Here is a 25,205-nt window from a genome sequence, read left to right on the forward strand (position 1 = left end):
GATTCACTAGGTCTGGGGCAGGGCCCGGGAATCTGCATTGTAATGACTCCCTGTATCAGGGTTCTCCTGTATCAGGAATTTTGACTAAATGTCTGGACACCCCATGGCCCAGGCAGGCTGGCATAAAATCATCCCTCACCTACCCCAGGTGAGGTGGGCTGAGGCCGGGCAGGCCTGAGAGGACCACGCCGGGAGCAGGGAAGATAGAAACCGGGAAGGAGTTTGAGGACAGGCCAGCTGAAAGCCAGGGAAGGGTCGCATCCTCAGAACCTTGGGGGGTTCAGAAAGGAGGGAGGCTCAGCTGTGTCAGGGAACCTGGGTCAGGCAGGGCTGCAGAGGACCCTGGGCTCTCGCCCTCAGAAGGTCACTGAAGACCTGGGTCAGAGCAGCCTTTGTGGAGTGGTGGGCGGGCCGGCTGCGGCGGATGGAAGCTGGACCGAGGATGCGGAGGGGGTCAGCGGGTGGACGTTGCACAGGCCAGCCGTGAAGGCGGGAGAGGCAAGGCAGAGGCTGGTTCCATCACCGTGCATCCATCGGAGGTGAGCCTGGGGCCCGGCTCCCCGGCTACGATGGGTGTGGGTCTCCCCTTTCTGCAGGTCTTGGGGACTCAGTTTTCCTCCATCACCTCGGGGATCTGTCTTCTCCAGGCCTGGCTGCGGAGTGGGGTGTGGGCCCCCGGGCACTCTCTCCCTTCTGCTGACCCCAAAACATGTATGCAGGTCTCTTCTGCTTCCGAAACTGCTGTGAGAATCCCTGTGACAAGAGTCAGGGTTACAGAAAGCACAAACGTGGGCACTTTGCAAAGATTCCTAATTTTTGCAGGTTCTTGTAGTTCCTAACTGCTTCTGGGGATGGCAGGTGGAAAGGTGACAGGACCTAGGGCCAGGCTTTTGAAATGAAATGTTGCACAACACAGAAAAGTATCTAGAATATATTCCACACCATTGACCCCACTGGCAACTGTCTCAAATTCTAACAGGTTTCCATGTGTGATTCATATTTATTTATCTTTTTTTTTTAATTCTTTTTTCTTTTCTTTTTTTTTCATATTTATTTTTAAGAAATGGGAAGTGGTAAGAGATAGAGTAGACTTTTAAGTGCTGGTATATCCTCCCTCCAAAGCCTGTGTGTGCACACGTGCATACAAACACAGATGCACACGCACACGCACACACACACAAGACAGCGAGCGCTGGGATCTCAACTCCTCTCGCCTGGCAGAATCCCCACCGTGCAGGCTCCCAGGACCATTGAATGCGGGGCTCCTTGGAGGAACTAAACAACTAAAAAAGAATCTCAGTCACTCACTTCATCCTTGAACTTGGGAACATCCTTTGCACTGTTTCCTGTTCCTCAGTAAAACAAAGTCATCTCAGTAAAACAAAGTCATCTTAACCGAGTCATCAAAGTCATCTTACCCGGGCCACCCTTCCCACTGTCCTGTCCATGCTGAGCTGCTGTGCTCACTCTACAGATGCTCTGTATTGCGTGACTGTGCCTTGGTCTACAGATCTGTCCCCCTCTGATGTCCATTTAGGTTCTTTCCTAAATGAAAGCTCCAGTTCACATCGTTTACCAGCACTGGGCGTTGTGGGACATTTTCCATGTCAGGCAGTTGGATGTGATTGAAACACATCAGTTGAAATTGATTGAAATATGGTGCCTCATTGTGGGTTTTTTTCAACTCTGTCCTGGAGTTTTTTCATTTTAACTTATGTTACTTTATTTTTAAAAATTTTTATTGGAGCACAGTTGATTTACAATGTTGTGTTAGTTTCAGGTGTACAGCAAGGTGAACCAGTTATACATATACATATACTCACTCTTTTTTAGATTCTTTTCCCATATAGGTCATTACAGAGTACTGAGTAGAGTTCCCTGTACTATACAGTAGGTCATTATTATCTATTTTATATATAGTAGTGTGTATATGTCAAACCCAGTCTCCCAGTTTATCACTCGCCCCCTTTTCTCCCCTGGTAACCATAGATTGTTTTCTACATCTGTGACTCTGTTTCTGTTTTGTAAATAAGTTCATTTGTATCATTTTTTTAGATTCCACACGTAAGCTGTATCATACGACGTTTGTCCTTCTCTGACTTACTTCACTCAGCATGACAACCTCTAGGTCCATCCATGTTGCTGCAAATGGCATTATTTCATTCTTTTTTATGGCTGAGTAATATTCCATTGTATATATATATATATATATATATATATATATATATATATATATACACATACCACATCTTCTTTATCCATTCCTCTGTTGATGGACATTTAGGTTGCTTCCATGTCTTGGCTATTGTAAATAGTGTTGCTATGAACATTGGGGTGTATGTATCTTTTTGAATTAGAGTTTTCTCTGGATGTATGCCCAGGAGTGGGATTGCTGGATTATATGGTAGCTCTGTTTTTAGTTTTTTAAGGAACCTGCATAGTGTTCTCCATAGTGGCTGCACCAATTTACATTCCCACCAACAGTGCAAGAGGGTTCCCTTTTCTCCACACCCTCTCCAGCATTTATTGTTTGTAGATTTTTTGATGATGGCCATCTGACAGGTGTGAGGTGATACCTCACTGTAGTTTTGATTTGCATTTCTCTAATGATTAGTGATGTTGAGCCATCTTTTCGAGGGCTTTTTGGCCATCGATCCTGGAGTTTTTAAAAATTTTTATTGAAATATAGTTGATTTACAATGTTGTTAGTTTCAGGTTTACGGTAAAGCGATTCAGTTATACATGTATATATACATATATGCCTCGTTGTGGTTTTAATTTGCATCCCCTGCTTCTGGCGAGGCTGAGGATCTTTCTTATGTCATTGGTCTTTCTGCTTTCTTGATAGGGTCGTTTCTTCATGTGAGACAGTGTCTGTGGACCATGTTTATATTCCCACCACTGGGAAGGAGAGATTAAAGACACTGGCTGAGGGTGATGCAAAGGACCTGGGGAAGCAAGAGGGGATGGGACCCAGACACAGGGATGATTAGTCTCAGATTGGAGAGGGGACAGGTCCCCTGACAGGAAGGGAAGAAGGACTGACCATTCATCAGGTAGAGGCGGCTGATGGAATGTCGAGGAAGCTCATGCCGCAGGGCCTTTGTTTTCCCCATTGGGGTGGTGGCAGGCACGTGAGGGAGGCCGTGGGCCTGGAGAACGACGCTCTGGGGAACAAGTAACCAGACCGTGTAAGAGACCCATCAGGTGGCTTTGAAGGGCCTGTGGAGGGTTTGCCTGGACCAGCCCTTGGCCGTCGAGCACTCCTGGAGCACGTGCCAGCTGCCCTGGATGGGGGTGGTTGATCCGGGGGCTACTGGCTCTGACACAGAACAGCCGAGGATGTGACCACCACCTGGGTGGGGTGGTTTTAGGCTCTGAGGTGCATCTCCGCCCCTGACATGGTCTAGAGATGTTCAAGAATCTTCAAGTGGCAACGTCTCACTGGCAGAATGACCCCAGCAAAGGGAACCTTCGGTGAAGGTGTGAACTAACTCAGTAGCCAGAGGGATTTGTTCAGTCACCCAGTCCTTTTACTGGAAATCATCTTCAGGTGTTCTAACAGGCCATGGCTAATCTTGATTTTAGTCACAGTAATTCCACTGAATAGTTGTGTTTTGAAAGTGAAAAGGTATATCCTCAGTTTGTGTTCATATCAAATTCCTGGTATTCATTTCCTGAATGGCTCCCATAACCAATCACCCTGAAATGGGTGGCCTGAAACAATGGGAATTTATTCTCTCATAATTCTGGAAACCAGAAGTCCAAAACTAAGGTGTCACGGGGCCGGGGTCCAGCTGGAGGCCGTAGGAGGAAATCTCTTCTTTGCCTCTTCCAGCTTCTGGTGGGGTTGTCGGAGTTTCTTGATCCGTGGCTGTACCTCCATCTTCACGGGGCCTTCTCCTCTGTGTGTCTCTTATAAGACACTTGACATTGGATTTAGGGCCCCCTTAGGTAAACCAGGATGATCTCATCTTAAGGTCCTGAAATTAATTTATCTGCAAAGAACCTTTTTCTAAATAAGGTCACATTCACAGGTTCTGGGGATTACAATGTGGACATATCCTTGGCGGTGGGGGGGGGCACTCTACTACTTGCTCAGGCAAACCTTCTAGAAAGCACATGAAACCTTGAGCATCTAAGATGTGTGGCTCAGAGACCCCTGCAGAGGAAGGTCCCTAGGGGTCCTGGAGCAGACCTCATCCAGGCCCATTGCACAGAGGAGAATACTGAGGCCCAGAGGGGAAGTGGCAAAGCCCAAGATAGACTGGCGAGACTTCCTCTCCTCAGACACAAATCCTTGTACCTAGAGACAACATCCCCTCACCCTTTCTGCAAACAGCAAACCTTGTTTGAATGTCTTCTCTTCAATCCAGAAGTCATGGCCATGAGCAGACTCAATGGTACTTATTCAGGGCAGAATATAGGTAGCAGTAACCTTTTGATTTTGGCTGAAGCTCTTAATGCTTCTTGGCTTGCGTAAATGACTGTCCTTTTCTTACATTGACGCCTGGACTCCATATGATTTTTCTTAAGGAGCACAACTGATCTTAAATGTCGCCTGCTGCAAGCCTCCCTGGCTAACCTGCAGTATACTTCAGAACAAAGGTTTATTTGTCATTGTGAGGTTTTTGTGGAGGGAGATGGGGCGGGTGTGTGACAAGCTGGAGGAAGGGGCTGTGTTCGAAATAATCCCTGATCTTTTAACTATTAAGCTGTGTGACCTGGGCCACTTAGCTAACCTCTCTGAAACTCTTCTTCTCCACCTATGAAATGGGTCGATGACCCCCAGCGCTCAGAGCTGGCTTGAGGATTGGCGAAAAGTTGGTTGTGAAAGCACCTGGCACGTGGTTCCTACTCAACACATAACTTTGAGCTTTGCCTTTTAAAGGAAAGGTGCTTACAATCTAGTAAAGGAAGGGGAGACACAGAACTTAAAGTAACAGCTAACACGTGTGTGAGACCCGGCTCCAAGCGCCTCACGTGTATTTACTCATTTCATCTTCTTAACGACCCTACGGGGCATGCGCTGTTACCACTCTCATTTCGCAGATGGGCAAAGGGAGGTTTAGTGCAGGGGAATGACCTGCCCGAGGTCGCAGAGCCCTCCACGCCAGAGCTGGGGTTTGCTGGGGTGAGAATCTTCCAGAGCCTTGATGCTGCCTCCCCAGATTTTCAGAAGGGATGTACCAAGGCAAGGGAAAGGAGTTCAGGGTGGATTTGCAGGTTCAGAGAGAGGGCACCTACGGCTGGAAACACGCAGAAGGGCTCCAGGACGCCGGTGGTACTGAAAGGGTTGCGCTGGATTTGAACAGACGTGGGCTTCTCAGGTGTCTGCCCAGGGGGGCGGCCTGCTCTCCTCACCTCACAGCGGCTCGTCCAGAGCTTCGGGAAGGGCAGCCGGCCCCTCTCCAGCAGGGGCGGAGACGCTGCAGGCTGGCCGGACTTCAGGGGCCGAGGAAACGCTGCTGACCTTCGAGTCTTCTTCCCCAGGTAGGGTGACAGTAGTTCTGGTCCAAATCGTTACACTCTAGGGTGTTGTTAACCATTCATCCAGGACAGGAGGTGTCAGCCAGGGCTGTCCCAGCAAACTGGGTCATGCAGTCACGCTGTCACTGAGCAGCCAGCTGCCTGGGCCTTCAGGACACATGCAACCAGCCCAACACGGTCCCTGACGGCGTTCAGGGCGGGTTTGGGTGGTAGGGCTCAGGTAAAGGCGTCCTGACCAAACAGAACGTGAAAGGCAGGACCATCTCTCGAAGCCCCGGGGGGAAGGGGGATGGGGGGGGGAGGAGCCAGCTAGAGACGGAAACATCTCACTTGCCTGGACGCACCTGGACCACACACCCTGCAGCCCCCGCTGCATTCTGGGAACAGAGAAGAAGCTTAAACTTCCCACCCAGAAGGGACTTTCTCGCTCATGAAAGGAAGACACCACTGGGGTTGTTATTTGAGTAACTTGGGCAAGAAAACACAGCGTCTGCTCCAGTCACTAGAATTACCCGGGCAAAAATAGCCTCGAGGGTGGTTTTTCTTCTTTTCCCCAAGCCAGCCTTTGAGAAGGTTTGTGGTGTGTCCCACGTAACCACGTGTCCTAGAACTCTCAGTCCCCCTTCTTATTCTCCCCGGGGAGCGGAGGGGCCCTGGGGGGAGATGGGGGCCCATGCCCAGACCCCCCCCCCTCCTTGTCCCGCCCCTGCGGGAGGCCCTGCCTGCAGGAGGGGATTACGACTCACCTGGTCCCTGAGGGGAGAAGCAGACACAAAGCAGGGCCCTAAGGATACGGGGTGAAGACAGGTTAATTGGGCTGGAACACAGGGAGGGGTTGCTGCCAGGCTGCACAGGCAGCTCGGGAGGGGCAACAAGGGGAATGAGGACGAACGTCCCCACTCCCCGCCGGGGCCCTGGCCAGGGAGGCTGTGGAACCGGCCGCTGCCTCGGCGAAGGACTGCAGGCGGGCAGCGTCCCACAGCTGCAGGGTTTGCGAGGTGGAGGAGGAGCAAGACCAGGGACCCTGCAGTGACGACCCAGGCCTCCCCCTGCGTCCTCGCCCCCGGCTCCACCCCGTGTCACCCAGGCCTTGCGGGGACCACGCTGCGGTGTGGCTAACGGACAAGTGCCAAGCTTCTCTCCGGAGCAGAAACTACCCACTTACCAGTGGCGTCCCACGAATTTGCTTTGCCTCCAAGGGAATAATTAACTAGTGTTCGTATGATATCAGAGAATTGCGAGTTATGGCGATGGCGAATGTAGCCATGTGGGAACTTGTGGAGCTATAGTTAGTGATGGCAGAGAAGGCAAATATTTGGCTGTTTGGTGCTGCACTCAGGTTCTCTGGAGGAGATGGGAGGTGAGGCTTGGCCCTGAGCCAGGCTTCGAGCCCCGGACCCGGGACGCTGCTCCCTCCTGCGAGTGCGGGGTGGGCTGGCAAGTTCAAGGCGGCGTGAGGACCCAGGACGGCCGTGGGGGCTCGTGTCACCGGGCCGACTGCCCCAGGGACTGGGTGTTGCCTGTTCCCACCCCAAGCTCACACACTCTCACACACTTGCAGATGTACACACACACACTCGCACACACACTCATGCTCACATATTATCCTCGTGCACACACCCATACATAATACCAAGTTTACACACCACATTCACAGACACACACTCACTCTCAATGACACACATACGCCTGGTCTCACGCACACTCTCACAATCCACACACACACAGCTCTCACATGTTCACACACACTCCTGTATACACACACAACACACACACAAACACGCACAAATGCACTTTAATCCCAATTAGAGCTCTCTTCTTGGTTCCAGAAAGAAGGTAGTCACGTTAGTGTCTTGGGCTCAGATGGCCTTGGCTTAGATCCTGACCCCCCTTATTACCTTGAGAGAAGAAAGTCCTCACCCTCCACGTTCTCTGGGCTTTGAGAGGAGGACCAACCTCCAGGGGGCGACAGAGAGAACGTTAGCAGTGCCTGGCTTAGTAAATTCTGCTAAGATACTTCAACTTCAGTAAATGTTGGTGGAAACAGTACTTGCAAATGACTGCAAAGAAAAAAATGTCAAGTGAATGCATATCTTATCCGGTAAATAATGTGTGATGTGCAGAGGGTGCTGTGCGGTGTGGAGCCTCAGAAACCTGTGAGGAACCACATGCCCTGCTGCCGTCAGTGTACAAGGTGCTTCTCGTGTGCGCTCAGTGTTGGAAACCACTGTGAGTTTAGATCCAGAATTACAGATCCTGCTGCCCAACCAGGCACCCAGATCTTGGGTTCTAATACCAACCTCAACTAAAAGGAACCAGGGCTTGTTGAAGAAGTGGTTGATTCCAGGGCTGGGGCAGGAAAGGTACAAGGTGAGACTGGAGCATCTTACAGTGTCAGAGAATAAGGGAGTGCTCAAAGAACACAGTGATGGGGGCAGGTCAAAGGGACAGAGAAGCCAAATGCAAGCACTTTCTGGTGGCCAAAGCTGGAACAATTTGAGCAATAAAATATTGGACTATAAGCAGTGTATAAAATAAATATCCATGAGTCCATTCTGACATGAATAAATGATAAATAAATAAATGGGGGATTACAGACAAGTGTCTCATACAGAAGAATTCCAAATAATTTATGTGGATACTTCTCTCTCAAGGAGGCAGAACATAACTCCCCAGTCCTTAAGTGTGGGCTACACATAATGACTTCCAAAGAGTATGGTATGAAAAGAGGGGGAAAAGAGTAACTTTACAGTGGAGAAAGCTGACAAATCCAGCCTCAGCCAGGTGGTCGAGGTCAATAGCAACAGTAATAAGTCATGTACCCTTGATTGGTAACCACTTCTGGGGTCTTCCTCCCCAAAACCCATTACCCCAGTTTAACCACGAGAAAAATATCAAACAAACCCAAATTGAAAGACAGTCCAAAAAATACCTGAACAGTAATCCTCAGACCTGCCAAAGTCAGCAAAAACAAGGAAAGTCTGAGAAACTGTGGCAGTCTAGAGAAACCTAAGGAGACATGATGACTAAAGATAACATGGTGTCATAGGTGGGATCCTGGGCCACACATTCTTTGCTCTTCCACTGAAATATGGAATTTAATTCTTCTCCCCTTGAATCTGAGCTGGCCTCATTTGACCTATAGAATGTGGCAGAAGTGACTCTCTGGGTCTTCTGAGCCTAGGTCCTCAGAAGCCTTGAATTTTCGCCCAGACCTTCCAGAACACTTGTTCAGGAGGAGGACAGATGCCAAGTAAGAAGTCCAGCCTCCCCAAGACCACCATGCTGTGAGGAAGCCCAAGCGAGCCTCGTGGATTAGAGTTGCAGTCAGCCCCCCGCTGTTCTGGCCAGCCCAGCAGATTGCAGACATGTGATTAAAGACTCCTCCTGATGGTTCCAGCTCCAGCCACTATCTGACTGTAACTGAATGAGAAACTCTAAGTGAGACCCACCTGTATGAGCCCAGTCAGCCCACAGAATTCTGAAAAATAACTGGGTACAGGGAGTGGCAGAGAGTTCCAGGCAGAGGAACAGCATGTGCAAAGTCCAAGACTGTTTCCTTAGACTTTCTTTAGAGAATGAGGCTTCTAGAAACAGCTTAGAACCAGCCCTTTGGATCAGGTGTAGTACTTGGCCTCACACACTGGACAGATATAGAGGGATATTGAATCCATCCATGAACGGACTGGGGAGAGGGGTGATTCATACACCCCTTGAGACTGTAGCTAAGTTAGCTTGGGTTTGGGTGCATTACATTTCTCCTGGGATTTAAAAGGAGTCTGAGAACTCTTTCTAAGAACTGGGGTAGTGTTTTAGATTTTTGAAATGGTGTTTTCTAAGCCGACCATAATTATGCTGAGAACTAAAAAGACACACCCCTAGTTGGGTATAAAGTAGATTCTTTAAAAGAATCAAGGGAAACAATAGCATTTGGTTTAAGAAGTGTGGATTTTCCCCTTCTTCTATGTTGACTTAGTTTGTAAAAATAAGCATCTCCCGCTTGAGTTCTAAGAGTCTGTAGGGTTGAAATGCATTTGGTAAGACTAAATGTGAAATAAAAACCAACACCTAGGAATTCCCTGGCAGTCCAGTGGTTAGGACTCTGTCCTTCCACTGCAGGGGGCACAGGTTCATTCCCTGGTTGGGGAACTAAGATCCTGCAAGTGGCCGCATGGTGTGGCCAAAAAAACAAACCAACCAACCAACCCCCAAATCCAGAGGAAGCTGAGAGAACTCTGGGGTCGCTGGCCTCTCCCTGGGTCCAGAGTGCATTAAAAGGCCCTGGCTGTGCATGAGCCTGTCCGGGGCCTGGGGGGTGAGGTTGAGGCCCCCAAGCCTCCCTGGAGCAAATGAATGAAGGTGGGTTTTGGACTGAGGCCCTCTGAGTACTCAGCCCCCTTGGTCTCCAGCTGGCGCTCTATAGCCACCATCCTCTTCTACCTTGGAAAGAGCCTGGTGACCGTCCCCTCCACCCCCCAGGCCTTCAGAGAGTCAGCCCCTACAGAGACACCCTCCGCCGACCCTCCCTCGCCAGGCAGTTAGGAAGCTCCACGTGGAGCTTTCTAGAAGTGAGAGGGAGACAGGGGTAGGAAAGCATCCCGCCTCCTTCAGGCCAGGTCCCTGACTGGGTTTTTCTCTTATTGAAGTAAAATAATTCACATCTTATGCTCTTCCTAGCCAACAGAACTAGAATATTTATAGAAGTGTCAGGCCTGTCCAGCTTTGCTTTCCACTCCCCGCCCGTCCCATATTCTAACACCTGCACAAGGCTGTCTCCAGAGCCAGAGGGGAGTGGCCGACCGCCTGGCGGATCCCCAGCTTTTGGATTCCCTTTTATCCCACCTCAAGTTGTTTCCAACAGGTCACATTCTCCTGGGGCCCAGAGGCCCACGTGCCACCAGGAGGGCTACCTCTGTCTCTTTGTAGCTCACAGGACTTTGGGCAGGAAGTACTGAGACAGTGAGTCCACAGTGCTGCCTGGAGGGGGGTGATCTGAGGACAAGAGGAGAGAGGACAGATTGTCCCTGCTCCCTGAGGGGAATCCCTCTTAGCTCAGACCCCAGCTGGGAAGCCACTCTTCTCTGCAAAGAGGCAGAGGATGAATCTGGAGTCTTGGCAACAGATCAGCTGGGGAGCAAGGGGTCTGAGACCAGGAGACCCAGTGGCCCAGGCTGTGCAGGCTACAGGGGCACCACTGCGGGGCACTCCACATGGGGGGAGGCACTTTGCAGAGTCCCGGGGGGAACCAAGCCTTCTCTGCAGTCCCCCCAATAAAACCTCCGGGGCTCAGCTCTGAACCCGATCCTAGAAATGATGTCCAGGTGCAAACTTTGCAGAACAGACAAAATGCAGAGAAGAGAAAATATAGAAGCCGAGGGATCTGGCTCAGCACAGAGCAGAGACCGTCTCTTCTCCACGTGCCATTAAAAACGGTCTCACTTTTGGCGGTGCGGAGAATTGAAATTAATGTCAGAATCTGTTTCTATTACCTGGAGATAGTTTGATGCGTTTATGCTCAAGTTAACTGTATGATAAATTGCCTTTTGTCCTCATTCTACAGCAAGGACCAGCTCTTCCTTTGATTGTCTTTATGGACCTTCATGTTCATGGAAGGTCTTCTGGGGTTTGTCATAAATATATTTCTGGTTCGGGTGCCCAGAGCACCAAAATGAGCCACAGTCATGCTTACAGAAGTTGTGTTAAGAAGTTGCCTTCCTGTCTGGTTCTCCAGCTAATCCACATGTGTAGTTGGAAGCGTTGAGAAACAGCCTGTCTCCATTGGTTTCCTCACAAAGGACATCCTGAGACAAGGTCTGATGTGACTGGTTTATTCAGGGATAAATAAACAAACAAACAGATAAATAAATAAACTGGGTGGTCCCAGGGAGCAGACAGGGGAGAGACGTGTTATCCAGCTGGACACCGCAGAGGGTCACTGGATGTTGCTCCTTGGAGCTCTGAAGAATCTTCTGGAGTAAAGACGCAGAACCCTCTACCTGAGCATTGAAGTGGGGAGCATTGACTCCCCTGCCATCCTCACAGGTGTTAACTCTGCACTTGCGGGTGATGCGTGTGTGAGACATTTCCCCCGGGCATCGCATCTCACCATCAGAAGACCCGAAACGGGTGTGGTGAGACAGGAATCCAGCTGTTCACACCTGTGTGAAGCTGGTTGCAGCCTGCAGGGACCTGGTCCCCAGGACAGTGGCTGAAACAAGAGGTGAGGCCGACAGGAGCTGAGGTGATGCACCAAAGGTGCCCCCCACCCAGACGTGGGCCCAAGCAGCGTGGGGTCAATGGTTGGTACTCAGACCACGCTTCTCCGTAGAGAGCGTGTTGCACGTAAATGGAACTAGATGACCCTGTAGACCAGTCCACAAACAACTCAAGCCGCATCTGGATGCACTGCTCAGGGGAAAACAACCACACCATCAAGGCGCTCTCCGCGGAGGACGACAGAAAAACCATCACATTGAGGAAAATCGTGTTTGGGAAGTTCATCTTGAAAGCTAGTGCTTGAGGAAAGCGGGTTTCCTTGGAGAAATTGGATGAGTAGTTAGAGGTTCATGGAGATTGAAGGGCACTTCTGGGTACTTTCCAGAGCTTTCGAAACATAGAGCATTGGAGTGTCATTGCACCTATCTCCACGGCAAAGGCGGGCATGTCTCTTCCCAGGTGGACCTGCATCCCCAGCACCACTTTTTTTCTTTAATTAATTAATTTACTTATTTTTGGCTGCGTTGGGTCTTTGTTGCTGCGCACGGGCTTTCTCTAGTTGCGGCGAGCGGGGGCTATTCTTCGTTGTGGTGCGCGGGCTTCTCATTGCGGTGGCTTCTCTTGTTGCGGAGCATGGGCTCTAGTCACGTGGGCTTCAGTAGTTGCGGCACCTGGGCTCAGTAGTTGTGCCTTGTGGGCTCTAGAGCGTGGGCTCAGTAGTTGTGGCGCATGGGCTTAGTTGCTCCGCGGCATGTGGGATCTTCCTGGACCAGGGCTCGAACCCGTGTCCCCTGCATTGGCAGGTGGATTCTTAGCCACTGCGCCATGAGGGAAGCCCCCCAGCACCACTTTTACATCATTCATCCCTAATTCTGGTTCACATTTGGCTCCCAAATGGAAGGGAAAGAGGGTTAGGAGGTGTGTACAGAGTTTCCTGGAGAAACTCCAATGAGTTTCAAGAGAATAAGGAAGAGGAAGAGGTTAGAGAGAATATGGGTGGGCGTGTGAGAGAGAGTGTCTCTAGTGGAATTAACTCGTTCTCTACACGTAAATGTTTACCATAAGTGCCCGGCATACAAACAAGTTCTGTTCCGAGAGCACGTTTGTAAGTCTAATTTGTTCGTTAAGTCCAACAAAGTTAGCCTAGGTACCAAACTAACACAATCGGCTATATAGTACTGTACTGTAATAGGTTGATAATACTTTTCACACAAATAATACATAAAAAACAAACAGAAAATAAAGAAAACATTTTTAATCTTACAGTACAGTACCTTGAAAAGTACAGTACAGTACCAGCTACATCACCGCTGCTTTCACGCTTGCTTCCAGACATCCTGGGCTTGAAATAAAGATACTGTACTACTGTACTCTATACAGTACTGTACAGTAAAGTACACAAAAGCACAACCACCTGTAGAAGATGCATGCACGTGACAGCGTACACCAGACACGTGAACTAACTTATGTGACTGGACATGCGAACGCATGTTCGCATCTTTGAAAGCTCACAACTTGAAGGTTCGTATGTAGGGGACTTTCTGTATTGGATACTTGAAGACAGAAGGACCATGGCGGGAGGCCGGGAGTGGGGGGAGGCACGTGCCTTATACTGACCGTCTTCTCAGCAGGAAGCAGGGCAGCATGAGGGAACCAGCTGCGGCACTGCACTAGGGGATGCCGTGCACCCAGGAGGGCTGGGTAGCTGCCTGGCAGATGGAACCAGCACGGAGTGGGGATGGCGGGGGGCACGGGTAGGTACGGTTCATGCAAACGGAAGCACGTGTTTCCTAGGGTGAAGGTGCAGGACATGGGGATCCCAAAGGTGAACGAACTTGCATTAAAAAAAAAAAAGTGTGTTGCTAATATCTCACTGCAATGGAGAAGAAGCTTTGAGTGTTTCCTGGAGTCTAGATGATAGCCCTGCAATGTTCTCGCAGGTAAAGATTTGTCTAAAATGCTCAGAGGAGGCTGTCATAGATTTTGATGCATATTTCATAGTTTCTGGCATACCGCTTGATCTCACAAACAGATTTATGAAAACGCAGTATTTATTGTACCATATCCATGTTTTAGTAAACGTGGTTACATTGCAAGGAAGAGAGAGGTCGTGGCCGCAGCCTCAGTGACCAAGCTGGAGCTGAGTGTCCAAGATGCAAGGATGGGACCCAATGTGGTTGGCCTGGCTCTGTCAATAGTTGCCCTCTTGGGTTTGTAACCTCGGGGTCACCCTGCCTTGGGGAAGCCCCTGCGTCTTCTGACTCTGCAGGAAAAGAACAGCTCTCTCTCCTTTCCGCCCGGGCAGGCAGCAGACCAAACTGAGTATTAATAACACGTTCAGAGACGGGCCTCAATCTTATCTGAGCCCGAAAGGAGTCAGGCTCATTATGCTGTCTGCCACCCTCAACTTATCTAAGGAAACACACAGCACGGATTCATCCTTCAGTCCCAGCTCCCCAGCGAACCTTCGCTCCTTGGAAACCTGAGAACGTTTGCTTCAAACGTGGCCCTCTGGGCCAGGCATCAGATGGGCTTGGCTCCCCCCTGACCTCCCCAAGTCTGGGAGGCGGGGGTCCCGGCAGCTGGAGTAACTCTACCCCTGCACAATCCAGCTTCTTTTCTTTTCCTGGACAAGATTTATAAGGCAGAGTGTAGTCTTACCACAGACATTCCCAGGAGAGGCCCTGAGCTCCTGCATCACGACGGCCCCATTCAGCTCCCTGCAAGTTCACGTTAAGATGGGTTTTTAGATAAAGTGGGATTGATACTTAAGGCAAATCGAATTTGCATGTGATTGAGAAACCACCTTCCACAACTCGATGGATTGTGCTAACCCTTTCGAGGGAGAGGAGCGGGGAGAGGGGTGCTTTGTCTACCCCCAGGCTGTGTGCAGGGGCAGGCATGGGCTTGGAGTCAGAAACAAACCAGATTGGAGTCCGGGCTACCTCCTTTGCTGGCTGTGTGACTTGGGGCCGGTTACTTAGCCTCTCTGTGCACAGCTTCCTTACCTGGAAAAGGAGGGTGACAACAGCCTCACAGGGTTGTTGTGAGATAATGATTATGAAGCACAGTCCCGGGCACAGAGAAAGAGGTCAATACAGGTTAGCTATTATCACGAGGTCATTTCCTTAATCCATTTAAGCCACGGAGCCAACGGCTTTGCTGTTGTTGTTTGATACAGGGCATAATTGACGAGTGGCCAGTGTCCCCTGCAGAGAGGCCACCACCCAGGAAATGAGTGGAGGGACCGAGAATCAGACCCCGGGCTGTGATCCATTCCCACCTGATGCTACGTCCCAGTGGTCCAGGTACTTGCCGGCTAAGGATGTCGGGGATGACGGAGTGCTAAGCGACACCGAATAAGAAATTACATTGTGCACAATGCACGGTCCCTGCATTTGGGGGGGCTGGAGGCATTTCCACACAGGGGCCACAAATGCCATGGGTGCAGGTGTGTCCCCTTTCCACAGCGGGATGTGACAACGTGCTCCGTCTGTAGTGAATGCCCTTATATTTACCTGGCGATGCCAGTTCCAGACAGCCTGGGCCTGGTTGCCGATCTGAATAGTAATCAGCTTCTCGTGTCTCCCTGTCTTTCCGAGAAGCCAGGACACTAACAGCCTCCGCGGGGAGGGGCCGCAGCCTTGCCGAGTGAGCGTCTGCAGCGACGCACAGCCGCACGCGCCCTCATAGGCGGCAGCCGGGGATGAAAAGGATTTTTCAGCTTGGCTGACGGTTTCATTTAAAAAGCAAAATAGAGTAAACACTTGTTTCTGTTGGCCACGGTAGAGTGACGTTTGTACTTTCAAACAATTACTCCAAAGTACTTTCTAATGGAACCTCCATTTTATTTTGTTTGTTTTTAAAGTCTAAATGTTTCAAGTCTCTTGATTTGCCATTCGGTACCCCCAAGAAATCATGACCACAGCCCTATACCCCACTCGAGTCTTCTATACGCAAATGGGGTTGCGTTGGATGAGCCCCCTACGTGTGCAGGCACCCAGAGAAAGGACGTGGGCTGTCATAAGAATGGTTTTCTTTTAATGTTCTTGAAATTGGATCCAGCCATTCTTTCATTCGGTATTTACTTGCTCTGTGCACGGTTGGGTGGACTGAGGTCCTGCCCTTGGGGGCTTCCATCCAAGGCAAGAGTCTGGAAGCTTCAGCCCAAGGATTGTTTGCGTCGTTCCTGCTGCCCAGACCCCGCTGTTCAGCCCTCCCTGTTGCCTCTGCAACCCCCACTCCAGGTTGTGCTGGGGATGCAAGGCAGGAGAGAAGGTGCAATGCCCAGTGAGGAGCTGGTAGCGGGTAGGTCGCCCTGTCCCCAACTCAGAAGCTCGGGCCTCCCTGTGGACGTCCAGCCTGCACCATGCCTGTCACCCAACCCCTGGGAGGACACAGATAGTTGCTGGAGAGGTTTCCATTGCCACAGCTAAATTTATTCCATCAGAGTTTTTTCTTTGCTTAAGTCTAATTGGTGCAGTCATTATGTCAGAGTGAATGTTGTTATTTTAGTCAAAAGCGGTAAACTAGAGAAGACATTCTGTATTACAGCTTTCCTCCCCGTCCTAGGGCTAGGATCCTTAGGAAAGAGCCAACGAGACCTATGTCCTGTTGCCACCAACCCAGACCTTCCAGGGCCCTCAGAGAACAAATAGAAAACTGGCCTGCTGGGTTTGACCCAAATAATCTTAAACAAGGTGGTGAATCTACATGTGTATAGACTACGTCTGTGTAGATAGAAAAAAATAGCTCTGCACTGCTTTCCTTCTAGGATGTGTTATCCTATCCTGCGGGATTCCTCACCCTCCAGGATGCTGGACACAGTAACGGGGGAAGTGTGTGTGTTTGTTGAATGAATGAATGAATATGCAGAGTCCATGCGTGTGACACTGTGCCATGTTGCATGAGGCAAATTGAAAACCACCTCTCCCTCTGGTGAGCTCGTGTCCTGACTGTCTGTGGGTGTTGGGTGACAGTTACCAGTGATGAGAAAAAAACCCAAAATGGAATTCATGTTTATGCTTTCACCCAGCAAAATGCATATCAGATGACAGAAAAATCAGAATGTCTGTAGGTAAAATTACAGTGCAAAGTTTTATAAAGTCATCAAGGTAAATCCTATTTTGCAAAATTGCCACAAAATTGTGAATGTTCTAATGGCCCTAATTCAGAACACGTTCCTTAAACAAAGAACATCTTGGTTTGATTCCATTTGTTTTGAAGCCCATATTGTACGGATTTTTTCTTCAGTGTGTTATAAATATCTAAGGATAGTAAGTGAAAACTTAGATCATTTTTCAGATGCACAGATTTCCAGTCGACAATTATACAGAGGACTAAAACACGTAATCAACATGCATATAATCCAATTCTCATCTAATATTTAGGACTTTGTGCTTAGGGTATCCGCTCTCTGTTTTTTTGTGTGTGTGCATATTTACAATCTGTCAATTAAGACACAAATATCTCCTGCAGGTGACACAACACTGCCCTCGATATGTAGATGGGTCTTGGAAGGTTTCCTGAGAAGTGAGGGAAATATCACGGAAAGTCCGTCATCCTATTTTAGGCTGAAAGCATGTAACTCTGACTTTGCTGTATTTTAATGTGTAGCCTTACACTGAGAACTGTGGTAAACAGTCCAGGTTTCTCTTTGTAGAATGTTGAAAATGAGCTGTTGTGTTTGTTTGCTAGGACTGCCGGAACAGAGTACCACAAACAGGGTGGCTTAAACAACAGAAATGTGTTATCTCCCAGTCTGGAGGCTGGAGGTCCGAGATCAAGGTGTTGGCAGGGTTGCTTCCTTCTGGAGGGTGTGAGGGAAGGGTCTGCTCCAGGCCTCTCTACTTGGCTTGAAGATGGCCATCTTCATGTTCACATGGCCTTCCCCTTGTACCTGTGTCTGTGTCCAAATTTCCCCTTTTTATAAGGACACCAGTCATCTTGGATTAAGGCACACTCTATTCTGCTATGACATCTTAATGAATTACATCAGCAATGATCATATTTCCAAATGAGCTCATACTCTGGGGTACTGGTGGTTAGGACTTTCACCTGTAAATTTGAGGGGGACACACTTCAACCTGTAACAGCTATGGAGGGGTCTGCCCCCCCCATCCTCCTTCTCCCTGTTCCCCCCTCTGCCTCTTCCCAAGCCTGTCCCCAAGGGGGACTGAAACACCCTTAGAGACCTGTCCTTTTGCATCTCGGAGATGACTTGGTCTTCAGGGGTCTCAGCTGATTGCAGTCATGCCCAGGAGGGGTAGTGACATACCGATTTCAGTTAACTCTCTAGCACCGTGGACCTCCACCTGTGCGCCACAAATCTGCTCTGCCAAATTCCGATCAGTGCATGAATTGTTACAGGCCTTCAGCCTGTCACCCTCCCGTGCTCAGAGACGTTGGACATGTGGGACCACAGATGGGGTGAGAGCTGGTGTACCTTGCAGCGAGTCAGAGACACGAGGCAGGGTGTCGGGCCAGGCTGGCACGCTCCACTGCCGAGCGCGTGACAACAACAGTCGGAGCTTGGAGCAGGGACGGTCCCACTCACACAGGGGATGCAGGGCCGAGACCTGAATGACCGCAGATGCTCTTTTAGGCAACGTGACATTGTAGGCGTGATGGCTTTGCAATTATCGCTGAGGTTTCTTATTGATTTTGGAATATCTTTTGAGGTTAACCTTCTAATGTATTCAAAAGGGCATCACAAACAGAGACAGAAGACAGCCTGCTTTTGGCATGTCATGCTTTCTATCTGGAAGGGGCAGGAGACATCCCTGGAAAGAACCAAAGGCAAAAATGAAAGGCAGCAATATATCAGAGGGAGGGGAGTTGGGCAGAGCTGGGTTTGAACCCTGCCCCCGTCTCTTTCTGGCTGGGTGACTTTGAACAAGCTGTCTGACCTTTCTGACCACCTGCTGACCCCTCATCTGTTCAATGTACATCACAGTGCCTGCCTCGGGGAGCTCTCATGAGGGTCAGGGTGCCCACAGAATGCATTGTAATGGCTCCGGTATCGTTGGTGACTTCATCTTTCTCCCTGGGCCCAGCCCTGCCCGGCAGGAAAGGCATAAGCCCTGAAAGACTGTCTCAAGTTAACGCGATGGCTCGTCTTTGCCACAAAAGCTGCTCTCAGGGTGAGAATGGGCCTGCAACTGTCCCCCACCTGCCCCCCCTTTGCTCCCTGGGCTCCTGACCAGCTGCTGAGTTCTGCACGCACAGCCGGGACGGCGCAGCTTCCTGAGCAGCGGGGAGGCCTCGGGCAGGAAGGGGAAATGAGGGTGGCCACAGCTGCGCACACCTGGGCTGGGTCAATGGCCACGTTGTGGAGCAGGCCCCCCGGGGCTCTGGGGCTGGGTGTCCGTCATCGCCTGTTGGGGCCCTGGTTTGTTTTTCAAACACTTGTTCATGTGATCTGCACCTCCAGTAACTCATCTGTAACTGCCCTCCCTCCTGACAATCCCCGTCACCACTGTGTTTTCTTCCTAATACATTTCTCCCTGTCTGTCTGTCTCTCTCTCTTTTTCTGATCTTCTTCAGTCAAGTATAGATGGGGAAGCGGAGGCCTGGGATGAATGAAATTACTGGAGTGGGAAAGGCTACCTAGGTTATTCTAGGCTAACTCAGTGTTGGGTGGCTAGCTCTCACTGCCCCGGTCCCAGCAGATGTGATGGTACCTGCCATGGCCAGCAGAAATCACTCACCTGTACTCCGCTTACCTGCCCGCTGAGCCCAACTCAACCAGTCCTTAAAAAGGACACCTCACCCAACTGCAAGTTACAGATAAGAAAACCGAGACTTCAAGAGACTTAAAAATTCCTCGCTCGAAACCCACAGCCAACTGCAACTCTTGATGCGATGTGAGGCTCGAAATGAACCTGCCACGTGGCCTTGGCCGTACCTCCCCTTGTTTATTCACACAGGAGATCCGTATCCTGACGCCTCTGTGAAGTATCTCTTCATACGCTCAGGTGTTTACGAATGTCATGAATAACTCCTGCGAATATTCACTGGATGGAAATGTGTTTCAGAACTACACTAGGATGGGTCCTACCTTTGTTTTCTTTTCTTTTTTAAAAAATTTTATTGAAGTATAGTTGATTTACTACAGTGTTGTGTTAATTTCTGCTGTACAGCAAAGCATGTCAATTATACATATATATTCTTCTTCATATTCTTTTCCATTATGGTTTATCACAGGATATCGAATATAGTTCCCTGTGCTATACAGTAGGACCTTGTTGTTTATCTTTTTTTTTTTCTGATTAAATGATACAAAGTTACTTAAAATTCCAAACTTTCCAGGAATGTACATCATTTCACTTCTAGAGATGCACGGCCAAATATTGGTGCCTAATTCTCCACCTTCTTTTTTTGCACTGATATTAACTCTACTATTGTTGCTATTGATTATTTTGGATGTGGACTCATACCATCAAAGCTGCTCTGAGCTTGCATTTTTCACTTTCCACATCAGGACAAAGAGGTCTAACTCATTCTTAAGACATGTATAGTATTCCACCGTGTGAAGGTCCCAACGTTTATTTAATCTTCCTCAGAGTTCATCTGGGTTACTTCTATGTTACAGAGCCACAGGGAACATTCTTGAGTCTTTGAGCACTTATAGAAGGGTTTTGGAGCCTTAAATCTTAAAAGTAGAAACACCAGCTCAAAAGGTATGACCTTGAAACATTTCAGTAGATATTGCAAGTCAAAAAGGTGTACTGATTTACATGCTCACCAGCCACGGACCTGAGCATCCGTTTATTTCTTACACCCTCACCAATGCTGATTCTCAGTGGCCCATTTTTGGCTTCACCAATCTGATCAATGAAACAATATATCATTGTAGTTTAACGTGCATGTTTTATCTCCTGAGGAAAGCTGTGCCAGTGGCTTCCCAGACTTGGGCTGGTTCCTCCTCCTGGCCAGTCTGCTTCTCGACTCTTTTCTCACCCCTTCACGTTTATGTGATTGGGAAATGCCCACGAATTTTAGTGGGCACCTCAGCAGAGCCTAACCAGAAAGACAAACCAGCTTCAAAGTGGCATGGGCATATATACACTACCAAACGTAAAACAGATAGCTAGTGGGAAGCAGCTGCATAGCAGAGGGAGATCAGCTCGGTGCTTTGTGACCACCTAGAGGGGTGGGATAGGGAGGGTGGGAGGGAGGGAGATGCAAGAGGGAAGAGATATGGGAACATATGTATATGTATAACTGATTCACTTTGTTATAAAGCAGAAACTAACACACCATTGTAAAGCAATTATACTCCAATAAAGATGTTAAAAAAAAAAATTCATGCCCTAAGTTCAGAGCAGAGATTGTGACGTTTAGACCTGAGGTACCAGCACACGATTCCAGCAAAGAGTCAGTGCACCGTTGTCAAATCTCATCACCAAGACACTTTCTGGCTGTCTTGATATAACAGAATGATGGCAAGGGGGATGCCAGCACTCAAGGGTGGTTCTGTTTCATAGGAAGGTGGCTTTTCTCCAGCCAGTCTGGCAACCTTCTCGACAAGCTTTCAGAGGGTGATGTCCCACTGAAAGTCAGCTTTTGGGGACAAAGGTGTGGCCATGGAGTCTCAGCCCTGCTACCTGCTGCCACCTCCATCCTTTCCAATCTGTTTCCCCTGTTTCCAGCGATTTCTCATCTCAGCACAAGGCATGTGCTGGTTGATTGTTTCCTTTGTCGCTTACCTCCCCACTAAGATTGTAAAATTCTTGGGGACAGAGACCAGATCTTATCCTCCTTTGCTGCCCACCCAACTCCAACAACACTCACCCGTGGTGGGCGTGGATGTGTCTGGTGCTGCCCTGGGTTTGAAGGGCTCCGGTGAGCACTGTCCAGATTCCCCAGGGGGTTTGACCACGCCCCTTACCCCTCCTCCCCGCCCTGGCTCCAATTTAACCTCACCTAATGAGGCCTGGAAATGAGCCAGTTCCAGAAGTAGCCAGAAACCTGACTTGTCCAGGTGGCCCTCAGACCACCCCCAAAGCCAGCCTGGACCTCTGTCCCCAAGTGAAACTTCTCATAAAACATGTGCTATGTTTCTCCTCTCAGACACACGCTTCTGCAATTAACTTGTCACCACCATCCTCAACAGGGTCCCTGACTGATGGAAGGCAAAACTATACCTACTCGTGTACCCATAGCTGATTTTTTAAAAGAGAAAAATACTTCCATTTGCAGCACTATGTGTATTTCTTTAATTTCTGAAGATTAGTGTTTGAGTACCATGTTGCTTTCACAGTACTTGGCCTAAACGTAATCAAGCTTGCTTTAGGTAAGCTTCACACCTCCCAAGTGTGAATAATATAACTCATTCAACCCCACTTATAAAAAGAGGAAACATGCAAAGCTCATTAGAGGTTCTCAGGCATTCTTTCAGGAATTAATTGCCAGATTTTATACCCCATTAGAGCCTTTTCAGCTCTCTTTAGGAGCCATTCCTAAAATCTAGACTTTATTAACACTTTTGGACACATTTGCTCTCTGACACCTTCTATGAAAGGAAGAATTCCTTTCCTTAAATTTTCCTACCTGCAGAAGAATATGGTGGATATAATATGAATGAAAACTTGCAGAGGGCTGTGATCTGGGAGGAGAGATTGCGTTACAAAGGACCAAAAAATGATTGAGGGGTCAGGAAATGGAATGGTCAGGCACGCTGGAATAACTCAGCCTGGGAAAGAAAGACACTGATGAGTGACTTAGAAAAAGAGAGCTAAGTTCTCCTCATTGTAAACCTTTCAAACTTTCAAAAATCGGTGAGCATTTCCATGCAGTTCTATGTATATTTTAAATTTCCCTTTGAAACTTCCTTTTTGACCAATGGATTTTTTAGAAATATATTGTTTAATTTCCAAGTGTTTAGAGATTTTCCTGCATTCTTTTTTTTTTTTATAAAGTTAACCATTTAAAAAAATTTATTTATTTTTGCTGCGTTGGGTCTTCGTTGCTGCGCACGGGCTTTCTCTAGTTACGGTGTGCGGGCTTCTCATTGCGGTAGCTGCTCTTGTTGTGGAGCACGGACTCTAGGCACGCGGGCTTCAGTAGTTGTGGCACGTGGGCTCAGTAGTTGTGGCTCGCGGGCTCTAGAGCGCCGGTTCAGTAGTTGTGGTGCGCAGGCTTAGTTGCTCCGCGGCATGTGGGATCTTCCCAGACCAGGGATCTAACCTGTGTCCCCTGCTTTGGCAGGCGGACTCTCAACCACAGCACCACCAGGGAAGTCCCTCCTGCATTCTTCATCTTACTGAGGTCTAAAAATTGATTCCATTATGGTCAGAGAACATAATCTTTATGATTTCAATGCCTTTACATTTTTTGAGATTGTTTTATGGCCTAGGATATGGTAGGTCTTGATGAATGTGTCATGAGCACTTACAAAAAAATGTATTCTGCCCTTGTGGGGTGAAGTAATCTGTATGTGTCAATTAGATCCTGTTGGTGGACTGCATTGTTTAGATCTTATCTATTCTTGCTGATTTTTTTTCTAGAAATTATCTCAGGTGCTGAGAGGAGGTTGTTGAAGTCCCCAGCTATAACTGTGGATTTGTCTATTTTCCCTTCCAACTCTATTGTTTTGTTTCATGGATTTTTAGGCTGTTATTTGGTGTGTACCTACTTAGGAACATTATTTTTTCCTGGTGGATTGATCCTTTTATTATTATGTAATTCCCTCTTGACCCCTGGTGAATTTCTTTGCTCTAAAATCTACTTTATCAGATATTAATATAGCTACTTCTGCTTATGTATTATTAATGTTTGCATGTTATATCTCTCTCAATACTTTTGCTTCCAACCTACCTATGTCACTGAATTTAGTGAGTTTCTTGTAAGTAGCATATAGTTGAAATTTTTTTAAAATTGAAGTATGGTTGATTTACAGTGTTCTGTTAATTTCTGCTGTACAGCAAAGTGATTCAGTTATGTATACATACATTGATTTTTTTAAAAATTCTTTTCCATTATGGTTTATCACAAGATATTAAATATAGTTGCCTGTGAGTTGAAACTTTTTTTAATCCCCTAAAGCAATCTCTGCCTTTTTAAAAATTGAAGTATATTTGACTTACAATGTTAGATTTTAGGTGTACAACATAGTGATTAAGTATTTTCATACATTATACTCCATTTAAAGTTATTATAAAATATTGGCTATACTCCCTATGCTGTACAATATATCTTTGTAGCTTATTTATTTTATACACAGTAGTTTTTACCTCTTAATCCTCTACCCCTGTCCTGCCCATCCCCCCTTCCCTCTCCCCACTGATGACCACTAGTTAGTGTGTTCTCTTTGTCTGTTTCTGTTTTGTTATATTCATTCATTTGTTTTACTTTTTAGATTCCACATATAAGTGATAACATACAGTATTTGTCTTTCTCTGACATTTCACTAAGCATAATACCCTCTAGGTCCATCCATGTTGTTGCAAATAGCAGAATTTAATTCTTTTTCATGGCTGAGTAATATTCCATTCTGTGTGTGTGTGTATACACACACACACACACACAATCTTTTTTATCCATTCGTCTGTTGATGGACACTTAGGTTGCTTCTATATCTTGCCTGTTGTAAATAGTGCTGCTAAGAACATTGGAGTCCATGTATCTTTTTCAATTAGTGTTTTCGTTTTCTTCAGATATGTACCCAGAGGTGGTATTGCTGGATCATATGATAGTTCTATTTTTAGTTTTTTGAGGAAACTTAGTACTGTTTTTGGAATAGAATAGCGGTTGTACCAATTTCCATTCACACCAACAGTGTACTAGGGTTTCTTTTTCTCCATATCCTCACTAACGTTTGTTATTTGCAGACTTTTTGATGATAGCAATTCTGACAGGTGTGAGGTGATATCTCATTGTGGTTTTGATTTGCATTTCTCTGATGATTAGCGATGCTGAACATCTTTTCCTGTGCCTATTGGCCATCCGTATGTCTTATTTGGAAAAATAATTATTCAGCTCTTCTGCCCATTTTTTTTTTTTAAACAGGGAACATTTTTATTTATTTATTTTTACTTATTTTTTAAAACCTTGGTTTTATTTATTTTTTTAATTAATTAATTTTATTTATTTATGTTTGGCTGTGCTACATCTTCGTTGCTGCGTGCAGGCTTTCTCTCGTTGCAACAAGCGGGGACTACTCTTCGTTGCAGTGCACGGGCTTCTCCTTGTGGTGGCTTCTCTTGTAGTGGAGCATGGGCTCTAGGCACATGGGCTCAGTAGTTGTGGCACGTGGGCTCAGTAGTTGTGGCTCACAGGCTCTAGAGCACAAGCTTAGTCGTTGTGGCGCACGGGCTTAGTTGCTCCGCGGCATGTGGGATCTTCCCAGACCAGGGATCGAACCCGTGTCCCCTGCATTAGCAGGTGGATTCCCAACCACTGCGCCACCAGGGAAGCCCTATTTTTTTTTTTTATACAGCAGGTTCTTATTAGTTATCTATTTTATACATATTAGCGTATGTATGTCCATCCCAATC

The sequence above is a fragment of the Balaenoptera musculus genome, chromosome 13 (genome assembly GCF_009873245.2).
Source record: "Balaenoptera musculus isolate JJ_BM4_2016_0621 chromosome 13, mBalMus1.pri.v3, whole genome shotgun sequence".
Classification (NCBI taxonomy): domain Eukaryota; kingdom Metazoa; phylum Chordata; class Mammalia; order Artiodactyla; family Balaenopteridae; genus Balaenoptera; species Balaenoptera musculus.